Raw genomic sequence first — 12630 nt, 5'->3', positions numbered from 1 at the left:
GGAATTTATTAACTTATTTATATCCCTCACTTCAGTATATCCAAGAGATTTTTTGATGTTGAATTTTTGCAATGACTTGCCTTCTACTTTAGTGTCATGGTTTAACCCCAGCCAGCAACTAAGCACCACGCAGCTGCTCACTCCCTTCCCCCTCACCCAGTGGGATGGCAGAGAAAATCGGGAAAAGAAGTAAAACTCGTGGGTTGAGATAAGAATGGTTTAATAGAACAGAAAAGAAGAAACTAATAATGATAATGATAACACTAATAAAATGACAACAGCAATAATGAAAGGATTGGAATGTACAAATGATGCGCAGTGCAATTGCTCACCACCCGCCGATCAACACCCAGTTAATCCCCAAGCGGTGATCCCCCCGCCCCCACCCCCCCCAGTTTATATACTAGATGTGACGTCACATGGTATGGAATACCCCGTTGGCCACTTTGGGTCAGCTGCCCTGGCTGTGTCCTGTGCCAACTTCTTGTGCCCCTCCAGCTTTCTTGCTGGCTGGGCATGAGAAGCTGAAAAATCCTTGACTTTTAGTCTAAACACTACTTAGCAACAACTGAAAACATCAGTGTTATCAACATTCTTCTCATACTGAACTCAAAACATAGCACTGTACTAGCTACTAGGAAAACAATCAACTCTATCCCAGCTGAAACCAGGACATTTAGCTATTTGAAGGAGTGATTTTGAGGAACACTTACATTTTTATTTCCTTCCACACATGTAACTTCATTTAAAGTTGTTAGCATTCTTCAAGTAATACAGTGCTAAAGTGTCTGTCATCTAAGAATAACTTTAAGGTTTTTCAACATGAGTATTGGCAGTATAAAAGAGATACTTGCATCTTGCATTCAGGAATCTAAGGCAATGAACCATAAACAAAAATAAATTAGATGAAGGTAGGAAAAAAACATTCAAAATCATGAAAATGTGCTGACTGAATTATAGACTGGCAACAAAAAAGAAAGGATTCTTGAAACCTAGAGCTTAACTCAATAAGACAAGACTCTTGCTATTCTAGGGTCACAGTGGTGGGAGAATAGAATATGATAGAAAGACTGAAGATTCTTCCTTCAGTAAGTAGGAAGCTTGCAAAAATGAAAGCATGAAAGTTTACAGAAGATGAGTCATGTGAGAAGAGAAGACAGAATCAGAATAATAAATTTAATTCTTCTGGTATTTCTACTAGACAGTTGCTATTACTTCAACTAGTTCAGCCATGAAGCATTCTGCTTGGTAGGTGTTGAGGTGTTGCACCCCAGAACTCAGCATGTGTTCATACGCTTACTGAGTTTCTCAGGCAGATTCTGTATTTTGCAATGATGTCTGAAGCGATGCTTGACTGCTACAGTTGTCCAAACTAGCTGATTTAAGGTGCTGATGTTAATGAACTTATGGGCCCTGTCTCAGGCCAGGTAGGACTGGGGCAGAGGAAATCATGTATGGGTCTGAGTAGGAAAGGAACGTGTTCAGAGCAAGAAGACTGGGGTGGGGAAGAGAGGAGAGGATTAGCATCTGCAACCTGTCAGGAATAAAGTTGTTACTTTAGGCTTTTAATTGCAAGTGCTAATACACTTTTAATGTTTTTCCTATTCAATTATTGGTTGCAATTTCTAAATGAAATTAATTTAAATTTCAGACTAGCTTGCATATTTCTACATGATACTGCAGTGACCACAGTATAGGCCTACCCTTTTTTTCCCCTCCATTTAATAAATATACGAAGGGTTTGAAAACAACTAATTACAAAAAGAAACAAGCAATCCTTTCTTCCTCAAAAGTCAAGCTTGTTCTTTGGTACATTTTAAAAACTCTAATTGGAAAACTAAAGGAGAGAGATTCTTCTAACCTCACAGCAGCTTCTACTGGTTCTCATCAGGTTCAAGACTATCAAGGCTGGCTAAATTACCAAACCATAGACATAATCATAAAAGATCTTCTTTAGTCATGTGTACAACTTGACTGACAAGTTATCTGCCCAATACAATAGGATATAATCTTTGAGTATAGCTGAAACAGGACTGAATAAGGCTGTCTGCACCTGCATGTGTCATAAAACCTTGTCATTGATGATTTCTTATGTTGAATTTTGTATTTGCATCTAAATTAATATTTTTATCCCAAACATAACATTATTGAAAAGTATCCAACAATAAATTACATCTTAAAAAACCACTTTTTACTGCAAATCAAATAACAGCTTTTCGTTATTTGTCTCCATTGTGTATTTAATATTATGCAAATTTGCTTCTAATTTTAGGTCCCAATCTTGCAATGAGGTGCATATGGAGGAAGTACAGAAGGAAGCTTTTTTTTTTTTCACCTGATAAGTAAATAAAGGAAATGGTTTCCATAAGACTTCCATAAGGAAGAAAAAAGCACAGTGGCTTAAAAAACACAGCCAGATGAGTGCACACAGCATAGTTTCACTAGTGTTTTTTAAACACGATGGTCTAGAAACAAATTGTAGCTTAAGTCCTGGATTGGAATAGGATTGCTCTGCCCATGTCCTGTTTTTTAGACTCCTTCCGAAATACCAGCTACTGGCCGCTACTTGAAACAAGATACTTGTCTGTAACTAATCTAACCTGTTATGGTGGTTCTTATGTTCTTATGCATGGAATGCATTGCAATATCAGACCTTGTTACTACTTCTTAATTAAATTTAATTCTTTGCTTAAAACAGAGCTTGTTAAAAAGAGACTATAGAACACTAATATTCATGCAATATTTCCCCAACCTCTTAAGTTAGTGTCACAATAATAGCTCAACTTTTTTGCTGCTTCTTGTTACCCGTTCCTGATACTAAATTCTCTAGATAACAAAACATCAGACTTTTTTCTCTCTCCATAAGCTGCAATGTCCATGAGTTATTTTCTCAGGCTTTGCCATATTTTTGTCTCTACATTTCTTTTATGTTCTCACCTACATTTCCATCATCAAGTACTAAATAGCAGAAAAATTATACAAATATATTAAACTTGGTGTACATTATATTTTAACATTTTAATTATGTAAATGTTCCTCACCAGTTATTAAAGTTTGAATCAAATCTTCTGTTTCCATTCTCCACTAACTTTTGAAGGTGGCAACATTTGATGCTAAAATCAGGATACAAAAAATATTTTTGAGACTGTTTGGAAAAGTCAAAAGTGATTAAAGAGATTAAAAAGATAGTTAAAAACATTTAGTAAAAAAAAATGTGATGTATTGTTTTCCAGCAGTGGTAGATTTTAAGAGCACTTTTTAATGCACAGGTGACTTTATATTCAACAGTGATTTTTCACACATTTTTATGGGAAATTTTAGGAATGTTTGTCCATATGAATCTGATTACAGAGAGCATGGCAGACTTGACTTTTCATCTCATGTGGCTTTTAAGCATCTCAAAGGTCACTCCTATGCTTGACCTGTTGTATGAGAGCAATCAGCCTCTGATGGTATGGTAGTTGCTGAAAATTCTGCATTTCTGCCTACAGAAAGAAAAGAACCAGAAGTGGCTGCTGAGGTTGATATTGTCAGGTCACCCTGGCACCCAGCTACATATTCATTCTCATCTGACACTGCAGTGTTGGGAGCTACTGTCATCACTGCCTGGGCTGGCAGTTGGTGGTCTACCACAGGTTCTGACATAATAGGTATTACATATATATAATTCCAATATCTACCTCTTGTTAGAGTGCTTGATGGGCACAGAAAGCCACAACAGTTTAACCATGCATAGTAAATTATGCCAGAAACAGCTGTGAACGGGTATTAGGCTCTTTCTCCCTTACAAGTATCTGTAGCAATACCCTTGGTGGCTTTGCCACACCATCTGTAGCCTGACCACACTGCCCCGCTAGCGCCCCGGCCGAGGGGCTGCACTTTGAGTGGACAAACCGCCTGCGCTGCGCTGCCCTGCCTGCCTTCCGCAGGGCCTAACGGGCCGGGCCCCCAACCGCCCGCACCATCGTCGCCTTTTGGTTACTCTGCTCTTTAACAAGCAAGAGCAATAGGCACCGGAGTTCAGTAGCGAGAAGCCGAGGGCAGGGCGGTGGCCCTAGGAACACAGTCCACAGGCGCGAGCGAGGGGTGTCTGTCCTGGCCTCCCCTCAAAGGTCTCAGCCCCCCGCGGGGCGCCACAGCACCCACCGCCCGCGGCTCCCCCCCGGAAGCTAATCGCATCCTCCCTCCTAGCCGGGGAACGGGAGCAGCAATGCCTCTTCCCTCACTTACTAGCCGCCAGTCACAGAGCGTCACCAAGGGACGGTGAGGGCCCAGATTGGTTGACGGGGAGAAGTGAGTCTGGCGTTGATTCGTTGGCTCTGCTCATGTGATGCTGGTGGGGTTGTGACCCCTGTCGTGGCGGAGGGTGTCGGTTTGTCAGGTAGGTAGGTAGGTCCTGTGTATGGTGCGGTGCATGTGGTGGTGACTACATCCCAGGAGTGTCGTCGCTGGCGTGCGATGTGACTACACTCCGCAGTGTCTTGCTCACCCGCGAGGGAGCTGGGGCATGGGAGGCGGCGGCGGCATGTAGGCCCCGCGAGCTGATTTACCTGCAGGCCGGGCGCACTCGATACAGCTCGCGCTTTCTTCTGAGGGTGTGGCGGTGGCGGTGCCGGGAGTAGTCGGGAGTGCTTCTTGCCTGGTGGCGGCTCCGCCTTGGCGTAGCTGGTAGCGTGGTGGGTCGAGTGGGCCCCCGGGCATGTGAGGCTCGGGCTCGGCGGCATCCTCGGGGATGAGGGGAGAGAAAGGGCCAAGTCAGTTCGGTTCCTGCTGTGCCTGTCCCCGCCAGTACCCGGGGTGCCTGGCCTCAGAGCTGCAGCTCCCTTGCTTTGCTCCTGGTGTACCAAGGCACACTGGCTGGGCTATAAATGCTGCGGGGGGGGGGGGAATAAAAGGGGGAGGGGAGTGCCCCAGTCACCACTTGTAGCTTTATGATGCGTGGCTCCCCTCAAATAAATGGGAAAATAAGGCCCTGTTTTTCCTCTAGCAATTCTGTACAGCTTAGAGACTTTCTTAACTTTGAATATAGATTTGGAGGCTGTCTAGATAGCTGACACAGTAACACCAAAAAGTCCCTTTCTTATTCATGTGCCTATTTTGAATCTGCTATAAGTAAACATGTTGTTTTCTGTTCATGGGTTTGGTATTTAAGAATACCAAATGCTGACATGTTGGTATATGAGGGCACAAGATATAGAAAGGCATTAAAGATACCTTTTTGTGTTGGAATATGTTTCTGTTTTGTTTAAACTTATGTAAACATACAGACTTGGAAGTGACTCATCCCACATGAACATCTGTGTGTGGGTGTTTTTTTTTTTTATTTTGATACAAGTTAGACTGTTTTCTGACTTTCTAAATGCAGTGAGAAAAAATATCTTCCAAATACTTGACATAAATTTTCTCCACTTTGTAACAAACCTACACAAAGTGACTTGGATATTCTGCTATATCTTAATGTAGTTTCTTTTAACAAGTTGCAATGTAAGAAAAACCTGGGCAACATCTGAAACTTTTTGATTTAAGGTCAAAAGAAATTACTGGATATTATTTTAAGTTAATTATTGCACACATTAAGTTATATATAATAAAGGTATATTGTCTAGAAAAGAAATGACTGATATGTTTTGCTATACGTGTGTTAGCCTTTGGAAGACTCAAGAAGGTGGAAAGTTCATACTTCTAAACAGCTCACAGTCAAAGCAAATGGTAATTAATGCCATAGGTTGAGTTACCATAATGATTATTGTTGGTGAGATGTGTATGTTGTGCATTTCTCCTTTTATAAATTCCTTTTTAATAGGTTTGTAGCAGGTTATCAGTACCGTTAAAAGTTTAGAGTAAACCTTTGTGGAATGTTAACCCCAAAAGAGCTGAGCTTTCAAAGATACTTCTTTGAAGGAAAAGATTGTCTTATATACAAGGTTACTTTTAAACTGAGCAAAGGCTTTATTAATTATCACCAAGATCCTTCCCTGCTTTCCTACAACTATAGTCACAACTTACTTGTGACTACTTCTTGTCACATCTGAATCTTTCAAAAGAAGGTGGTTCTTTAGTTGATATTTGGATTCTCAATGTATAAAGTGATTGGCTGCCACTTATGGATGTTTTTTTGAGCTATCAGCAGGGTGAAGGAAGGTATGTTGCTTTCTCTGCCTGAAGGCAGAGAAAGCTGGCAGCAAGCCTGGAGTTGCTGCATACAAGGATGGATTAGCTGCATGAGGTCATCCCTTCACAGGGAGGAGTCTTTTTCTGTGTGTGGGAAGTGGGTCTAGGAAAAGGAAGGGGAATTCTTTTGCGGGGGGGGGGGGAGGGAGGAGGGAGGGATCGGCAGCAGCAAGAGAAGAGAGTTTATGCTCATTCCAGCAGAAAGTAAACTGCTATGTGCTTTTATCTTAAGAGAAAAGACTTTCCACTTAATACTGTCTTAATTATAGTATTGATTTATTTTGATTTATTTACATTATAAAAATGGTTTTAGAAAACTTAAGAAGGGAGGATTATTATGCAGGAGGGACATGGGAATTGTTGAGTATTCACCATTTTGTTAAGGAATAGAAAGATCTAAAATACTGTGTATGTGAATATGCTGCAAGTTTCTGCTCTGTAACATTTGCATTAGATCACTGCAGCATTTCTGCAGAAAGATTTATTTTGGAAACTTTTGTTAATAGTGAAGCAATGGAATTCTTAGCTTTGTTTCCAGGGTTCAAGAAAAGATAGTTAACTTTAGACTGTCATGATTTAACTCCAGCCAGCAGCTAAGCACCATGCAGCTGCTCACTCACTCCCCCCCACCCAGTGAGATGGGGGAGAGAATCAGGAAAAAAAAAAAAAGAGTAAAACTTGTGAGTTGAGATAAAGACAGTTTAATAGGACAGAAAGGAAGAAAATAATAATGAAAATAACAACAATAATAAAATGAATGACAATAACAATAATAAAAGGATTGGAATATACAAAACAAGTGATGCACAATGCAATTGCTCACCACCTGCTGACCGATGCCCAGTTAGTTCCGGAGCAGTGATCCCCCCAGGCCAGCTCCCCCCAGTTTATATACTAGGCATTGACGTCACATGGTATGGAATATCCCTTTGGCCACTTTGGGTCAGCTGCCCTGGCTGTGTCCCCTCCCAACTTCTTGTGCCCCTCCAGCCTTCTTGCTGGCTGGGTATGAGAAGCTGAAAAATCCTTGACTTGAGACTAAACACTACTTAGCAACAACTGAAAACATCAGTGTTATCAACATTCTTCTCATACTGAATCCAAGACATAACACTATACCAGCTACTAGAAAAAAAATTAACTCTATCCCAGCCAAAGCCAGGACACTATTTTTAAGAGCTTCGTGTGTGTGATGGTATGTGGTGTATAGAAAGTTTTGGAAGTAGTTTTTAGAAATCAGCAAGGGTGCTTCTAAAATGTCTCTTTTTTTTTTTTTTTTCTTTTAATCGACTTAATGTGATGGGAAATTTGGATTCTTGTCATCTCTCATCATAAAATCATTTGCGGGTATGACTTCAAAATTTTTTCATATTATTGTTTTGGAAGTTATTTATGTTAACATGAGGAACTGAAATGTTAAGAAATTAAGCATCAAAATAAATGTCTAATTAAGATCTAATGAAAAATCAATTACCTTTCAAGTAGGGACAACCTGTGAAAAGTTTGTGATTTGTTTAGCATTATGTAAGAGCTCTTTGACAGAAGCAGAAATACAATTCAGAATTGTATTAAACTGCATTAATCATGAGTCCTTTTTTCCCCCTGAAATTGCCTGTTGAGAAAATGGGAGACATTGATAAACAAAAACTATCCCTTCTTACATATGTGATAGTATAGTTTTTAGTGAAGAATGGTGGGTGTATTGTCTGTGTGCAGAGAGCAGAAGATACAGTTTGTCTGTGTTAAGTGGCTCCAATCAGTAATTTGATTTATTAAAATGGAATTTTCAGACAGGGGCATCTTACAACATGCAGTTCTTTAACATTTGCTTAAAACTTGAATGTCTTTAGGTGTTATTGGTAACATGCCTTTCACTTTCATGAGTCTGTCTGAACCTGAAAAGGGGGAAGAAAGTGTTCCTGTCCAGTGGTGTTCTGGTGTTTCTACATGGTTTGTATTTGTGATAGGAGGACTGGAGCCAAATTTACTATAATGTTTTCCTCCTGTAATTTTTTGCTGGTGTGGGCTTTCTCTTACATAATTGAATCTTGGTCTTTGGAACTTCTCATAAGATTTTTTTGTATCTGCTATTAAAACTGTAGTGAATTATGTAATGCTTCTAGCCTGCTGCATTTTTTTATCCTTTTGTATTTGCTTGCATAGCTGCTGTTTCTTTACAGTGGCTGAATGTAAGCATCACTTAGTCTTTCCTATTATTGGTTATGAAGAGTGGAAATTTTGTATTTGTTTTAAGCAGCACTTAGTTTCTAGACTGTCACTAAGTAACCAGAAAGGAATGCTAAATAATGTCTGCTTGAATATGAACTAAAATTATCCCATTGTAAGACTTTTAAAAAATGTTATAACCATACCATTATAAGTACTTTGTTTTAAATAATGGAGATCTGCAAAACAGTTCTCTTTTCTTTACCCTTACATAGTCTGGCTGTCTCTCTTTAAATTTTGTTTAATTTGTGTCTTTTTTTTTTAGAAGGGCATATGGCTAAACAAATATAGAATGCCTTGTCTAAAGATTTAATTTTAAACTGGTATGAGATTGTATGTGAATGCTTATGTTGGTCTGGATGTAGCTTATATAGATTAGCTTGTAATTACAAGCTATATGCAAAGCCCATTTTTCACACACACACACACACACACACGTACGTAAAAATATATTAAAAAAAAACAAACAACAAAGCCACAACAAAACCCACACAACTTCAAAGATCCAGTCTTCTTTCTCAGTTCACTTCACCTAGACTATAGTCAGAGTTGCAGCTTGAATTTTGAATGTTTTGAGAAATTTCAGTGTCTTGGTCAGTCACTTTCTCAGGTTGCCACTTGTTTCCTTACAGTCTGTTGAAAATACTGTTATTAAGTTTGTCTTTCCCATATATTATCTTTTGTTCTCCCATGCTTCTCCTTTCCTTATTAATGGGCTTCCTTTTTGTTTTATCAAGTGTAAATTTCACAAATAAATGAATTTATCTATTTTCCTGATATAATGCACTTTCATAAGAAAAGAAATTCTAAGAACTTAAAAAAAAGAAAAAAAATATCTTTGGTTGCATGTGTATAGACAATTATTTCTTCCCTCAAAATTGTGTGTGTGAAGTCATAGGATAATACTACTTGCAGTAATTGAGAAATCTTTGCTCTTTCTATTTGTTTCAAATCTCTTTTCTCTTTTTTTTTTTTAAATATCTTCTGGTAATAATCTGAAAATCCAAAGTAACTTATCCAATTTATTTTTTGTGATGTATTTTACAATACATGCTGAAATAAAATAAAAATCATGTATTTGGTCTGTTTTACTTTCACAGAGTTCCTAGAAAACAAAAGTATATTTTAGAAAGTGGAAGTCAGAAGAAGTAGCTGCAGGTATAAAGAGAAGTATACTGAGGATAATTTCTTGGGGAAAATTTTTCAAGGTATATAAGCTACCTTTTGCGGGAAAACCTTCCTGAAAATAAGCTGATTATTTTTTATTGGGTAGACTGATATTTCAGACCAATTTTGAAATGATCAAGCTAGCTTTAGATTACCACTGTGGATGTCTATTAATAGCGGTAGCTCTATGGAAACGTTGTCAGTGAAGGCTAGTTTATATTACATACAATTAGCCTCCAATGCATGTATAGATTAATATTCTGAATGTGTGATTAATGTAAGCAAATGATAGGTAAAGCATGCGTTTTATGTTTCATGGTCTTTTTTGTATATTCCAGGATTAGATCCTATACTAAGAGAAATTTCAGTTATTTAATAGTCTAATTTTTATTTGGGGTGTGGATGGAGGTGTAAGAATGATTTCCTTGCGTTAATGGAATACGATTATTATAAGCCTCACATTCAGAAATTGAGATGGACTGTATAGTAAATTGATCACCTGTTGTAAAGTGGTCTTTAAATCATTACTAAAGCCTTGAATTTGAGCATTTGTTTCTCCTGAATCCAAATCGTCTTCTGTTTTTGCAGTATTCTTAATGTTTAGAGTAGGGCTGCAAAATATGTGCCATGCTAAGCAATTTGGAGCCCATGTAGCATGGGAATTGATAGCAGATCAAGAGTAAGTATGAGCCTCTTGGCATACAATTCCTGTTCCATATGCCGCATTCTTGAAGGTCCACGTATATGCTGTGCTCCCCTGTTCTGAATTTAACTGGAGGCCAGGCTTGCTTCTGGTTTGTGGTTTATCAGTTGCCTATCTTGGCCTGGAAAGTTCTAAATATGTGGGCTGTCATTCACATTATAAACCACAAGTTTTAACTGGTGCTTATGGTTCCATCATTATTTTAAGATTATCAGTCACATTCCCAGATATATTTCATGGCAATATATAATAAAATTCCTGAGCCAGAAGTTATTACAAGGGTAGGAGAGTATCCTGGGAAAGTATTGCTATATACGTGCTTTTTTTCTTCCCTACTCTGCCAATGACCAAAAGCAAATGAGATGCAGGATACAGGACTGCGGACTGCATGGACCTTTGATCTGACCCAGTATGGCCATTATCATGTGTCAGGGATAGATTGCAATCTTTAGGTGTAGATTGGATGTGAAAAGTACTGTTTTCAGAGCTGTTGCTGGAATCCAGGAAGACTACTAATGCTGGAATATTGGCTCTATTTGCTGAAGGCAGTGTTGCAGTATCGAAGATTTATGTGGCTGTCATTGAAGTTTTTTCATTGACGTACTGACAAAATTTATCATTGCTTAGTTTGGAATCTTACAGCATCGCTGTTCTTGGTGGTGATGATTGAGACAAGTCACAAACCATGTTTGGTAACTATACTGAAATTCAGAACTGTTCAAGGAATTCACAATATATTATTAAATGTACATTGAGAATTTACTTATCATTTATTAGTTTGTTATTTTGGGAGTGATTCTAAAAAAAAAAATTGACTCTGGGACATATTTTAACTGTTAATACTTACCAAATATTGATTGGCTAATTTGCATAACCAGTAATTTTTATAGTGAGATATAGATCTCATCTTAAAATAAAGATTTAACTAGTTGAAACTCATTTGTTCTATTTGGTGCCACTGGAATTTTATTACCTTTACAAAACGTGCTAGACTTCAATTTCAGATTTCACATGTCAAATTATGCAAGCATTGTTCATGTGTGGAAAAAGAGATAAAGCTCATGGGTATCTGCCAGAAGTAGGAAAGATCCCTTCACAGTAAGGGTAAGCAATTTTTGAAGGTCTTTCTGTATTAATTTGTCATTTTGTGTGTTCATTGTCATCAGTTCTTGATCTAGCTACTTTAAATCATGATGCCATCTCTACTTTTTTTTTTTTTCCTTTAAGATAAAATATTATTCTGCCTCTTTTTTTTGAGGAAGATTTTATTTGTAATATCTTTCACACTTTCTTTTTGTATTTTCTGCACTGGAGTAGAAAGTATCTTTGTGTCTCAAACTTCCCATATTTTGTACTGGTTCCATAGTAAATCTTTTCTGCATTTAGATTTTACTTTGGACTTCCCAATTTTACCACTAGTCTGCGGTTGTAAAATCTGTCTGGGAATCTGTCCTGCATGTTCAGTGCTACTGTTATAATGTTGTGTGGGGAAGCAAAAAATGGGACTACTAATATTTCTTCCCTAATCCAGTAACTGAATGTGGGGAAGCACAAGAATGAACAAGCCACAAATAATAGCCAGGCTTGTTCACTATACTGAAACAGCATATCCTGTTGCCATGGTTGGAAACAGAGCACTAGACTAAATAGCTGCCCTACTGGGTCAGACCATCAAGCCATCTGTGTACACCAAGCAGGGGAATATCAAACCTGAGAAAATACCTGTATGTATTGATGCCAGATATTGTTTCTTTGAATGCTGGCCTTTTGAAATGCACTTGTACTTTTTAAGAGTATTCTAACTACAGATTGCATAGACCATGTCTATTAATCTATTTGGTAATTCTTCTCACAGTTTTAGCTTCAAGTAAGTGACAGTGTGATCTATATTGGTTTCACTTGATTTCTATATATAATTAAAAGTATTGGTTTTTAGGCTATAGACAGTGAAGTGGGTTAGATCTTGATACTTGTTTACCACATCTTTGCCTCTGCAATATTGGAGCATTTGAAATTAGATGAATTTGGCTACTGTGGTAAAAGACAATAAAAAATGTCTCTATAAATACATTAACAACAAGAGAGCTAGGGAGAATCTCCATCCTTTATTGGATGTGGGGGGAAACAGTGAAAAAGAATGAGGAAAAGACTGAGATATTTAATGCCACCTTTGCCTCAGTCTTTAATAGACCAATTGCTCTCAGGGTACCAAGCCTGCTGAGCTGGAAGACAGAGAGCAGAATGAAGCCCCCGTAATCCAAGGGGAAATGCTTAGCAACCAGCTACACCTCTTGGACACACACAAGTCTATGGGGCCGGATGGGATCCACCCAAGGGTACTGAGGGAGCTGGTGGAAGTGCTC

General features: G+C 38.3%; 1 protein-coding gene across 1 annotated transcript in view; it reads left to right on the top strand.

Annotated features, from left to right (window-relative positions):
* The first annotated feature begins 4242 nt into the window (after window positions 1-4242).
* The window catches only part of LOC128136117 (tyrosine-protein kinase Fer-like), a 194526-nt gene continuing 186138 nt past the window's right edge, over window positions 4243-12630 (top strand). The window contains exon 1 of the mRNA XM_052775260.1: window positions 4243-4381. The gene's annotated coding sequence lies outside the window, so the exon portion shown is untranslated. The remainder of the gene's footprint in view (window positions 4382-12630) is intronic.

Source organism: Harpia harpyja, chromosome W (assembly GCF_026419915.1).
Source record: "Harpia harpyja isolate bHarHar1 chromosome W, bHarHar1 primary haplotype, whole genome shotgun sequence".
NCBI lineage: Eukaryota > Metazoa > Chordata > Aves > Accipitriformes > Accipitridae > Harpia > Harpia harpyja.
Note: the sequence above shows the minus strand (reverse complement) of the source record. Positions and strands in the feature narration are given on the sequence as shown.